The sequence below is a fragment of the Schistocerca nitens genome, chromosome 1, assembly GCF_023898315.1.
Source record: "Schistocerca nitens isolate TAMUIC-IGC-003100 chromosome 1, iqSchNite1.1, whole genome shotgun sequence".
Classification (NCBI taxonomy): Eukaryota; Metazoa; Arthropoda; class Insecta; order Orthoptera; family Acrididae; genus Schistocerca; species Schistocerca nitens.
In genome coordinates, this window is record NC_064614.1 from 1,046,613,993 (window position 1) to 1,046,616,831 (window position 2,839).

A 2,839-nucleotide genomic window follows, 5' to 3' on the forward strand; every position below is an offset into this window, starting at 1 on the left:
TGAGTTAGAACGACGATTTCGCTCCAGACCCCAGATTTTCGCTGTAAGGAAGAGCCGCGCGGGATTAGCATTATAGGTATAACATTATAGAGATTTGTTCTTAAAGTAATGACCTACAGCGTTATATGAGAGTTGCCCAGAAAGTAAAGCGCCGCATGTTTTTCTTCAAGAATTCTTTATTGAATATAATGAGAATTACACACAAACGAAAGAATAGTATTTTATGTACACACATTATTTTTCTGCAAACAGGCGTTGATGTACTTCATTGGGGACATGTTGAAAATGTGTGCCCCGACCGGGACTCGAACCCGGGATCTCCTGCTTACATGGCAGACGCTCTATCCATCTGAGCCACCGCGGGCACAGAGGATAGTGCGTCTGCAGGGACTTATCCCTTGCACGCTCCCCGTGAGATCCACATTCCCAACATGTCCACACCACTACATTCGTAGTGCGCCTAATAGATGTTTGCCCATCATACTCATTACTCGTGGCAGATTAATCTACCAAGTCCCGTACGAGTTCGGGCATAGCGTCTGCGTTCGCACAAGAAGGTCAATGGCCGGGAAGCCATATTTTAACTATATATGACGGTAGTATCTGTTCCCGGAAGTACAGTTACCGTGGATGACCATGCAGCTTTGCTAGAAATGAAATGATAATTAAATGGACACCCTAGCTGCAAACAGGCGTTGATGTACATTTTCAACATGTCCCCAATGAAGTACATCAACGCCTGTTTGCAGCTAGGGTGTCCATTTAATTATCATTTCATTTCTAGCAAAGCTGCATGGTCATCCACGGTAACTGTTCTTCCGGGAACAGATACTACCGCCATATATATACATTATTTTTCCATGTAATCTCCATACCGTTCTGTGGGCCTTCTCCAGCGCGAAAACAGAGCTTGTATGCCGTGTCGGTACCAATCATTGTCCTGGTGGCGGAACCGGTGCTTCACCATGTGAATCACCTCCAGATCGTCCTCAAAATGTCTTCCACGAATGGCATCCTCTAATGACCCGAACAAGTGGAAGTCGGAGTGGGCTAGGTGTGTCTGGTGTGACAGCCGTGGATGGTCTCCCCTATCGCAGCAAATCGTGGAGCTCCGCCGAACCGCCTTCTGATGACATCACCGTCCGTGCCCAGTGACTAACTGTACTTGTGTCGACAGCAGATGTTACATAGACTTGGCACAAGCATTTGTGAATACTCGCACAGTTTCTTTCTCTGCACTGAGAGATTCAAAGTACATCTAACGTACGGGCCGGTCGTAGTGGTTCAAATGGCTCTGAGCACTATGGGACTTAACATCTGTGGTCATCAGTCCCCTAGAACTTAGAACTACTTAAACCTAACTAACCTAAGGACATCACACACATCCATGCCCGAGGCAGGATTCTAACCTGCGACCGTAGCAGTCGCGCGGTTCCGGACTGAGCGCCTAGAACCACGAGACCGGTCGTAGTGGCCGAACGGTTCTAGGCGCTTCAGTCCGGAACCGCGCGACCGCTACGGTCGCAAGTTCGAATCCTGCCTCGGGCATGGATGTGTGTGATGTCCTTAGGTTAGTTAGATTTAAGTAGTTCTAAGTTCTAGGGGACTGATGACCTTATAAGTTAAGCCCCTTGTGCTCAGAGCCATTTTTTTGAACATCTAACATACGTCACCCACAGACGTCTTTTTCAAATTGTCCTGCAGCTACCCTACCTTTCTGAAGTGATGGAAACTTGGCGCGCTCACTCAGTAGACTTCAAATAATACATACGTAACTTCTCGAATTCGTAACATTGGTTTCGGCTGAGAAAAAAAATTCGGTTTATTGCTTTCTGGGAAACCCTCGTACACAAAATCAGCACATTCTCCAATGTAAGTATGGTAGTATTTACATTGGGGAATGCGATATTGTATGACAAGTTTGTTCCTGATTATTTAGCTCCAGTAACTTTTTTTATGTTCTGTCAAAAGTATGTTAGATGATTTATAACCTCTTGTTCTCAATAACTTTGTTACAGAGTGTTAAGATCATTCAGAAATTAAGTGTAATAGAATGCACGTAACGCTACTGCTATTTCTGGATGTGTTCCGCTATGAGGCAGAAATCTGATGCGTTCCCCGGCGCCGTCGCATCCTCGACAGGTATCGGCTGCAGCTGTCACAGCCCGTGACAGTCGGGAAGGGACCGTACCTCCGCCGTCCTTCGATCCGGGAGACAGGTGAGGGGGTGTAGCAGCGGCGCTCCCCAGGGTCGCATTACCAACGGCGTACTGAGGGCAGTGCCACCTCAGGACGTTGATACCTGTGGTATGTAGCAGTGCACTTAGTAACCGACTCCCTGAGCCCGGTGAGCACTCATAATATGTGATTGAATACGGGATCAAGAATACTTCATCACCTCACCGCTCTCATTTTGTAATTAACCAGTGTAAGTGTAACGTTTGTGAAACTTCCTGGTAGATTAAAACTGTGTGCCGGACCGAGACTCGAACTCGGGACCTTTGCCTTTCGCGGGCAAGTGCTCTACCAACTGAGCTATCCAAGCAAGACTCACGCCCCGTCCTCACAGCTTTACTTCTGCCAAGTACCTCGTCTTCTGCAAGGTTCGCAGGAGAGCTTCTGTAAAGTTTGGAAGGTAGGAATCGAGGTACTAGCAGAAGTAAAGCTGTGAGGACGGGGCGTGAGTCGTGCTTGGATAGTTCAGTTGGTAGAGCACTTGCCCGCGAAAGGCAAAGGTCCCGAGTTCGAGTCTCGGTCCGCCACACAGTTTTAATCTGCCAGGAAGTTTCATATCAGTGCACACTCCGCTGCAGAGTGATAATCTCATTCTGTAACATCG

General features: G+C 47.5%; 2 non-coding genes across 2 annotated transcripts; both read right to left on the minus strand.

Moving 5' to 3' along the window:
* Positions 1 to 290: 290 nt before the first annotated feature.
* Positions 291 to 365, minus strand: Trnat-ugu (transfer RNA threonine (anticodon UGU)). The gene has a single exon. It is a non-coding gene; the product is annotated as a tRNA-Thr (tRNA).
* A 2,106-nt stretch (positions 366 to 2,471) lies between these two features.
* Trnas-cga (transfer RNA serine (anticodon CGA)) lies at positions 2,472 to 2,546 on the minus strand. The gene has a single exon. It is a non-coding gene; the product is annotated as a tRNA-Ser (tRNA).
* Positions 2,547 to 2,839: the final 293 nt, after the last annotated feature.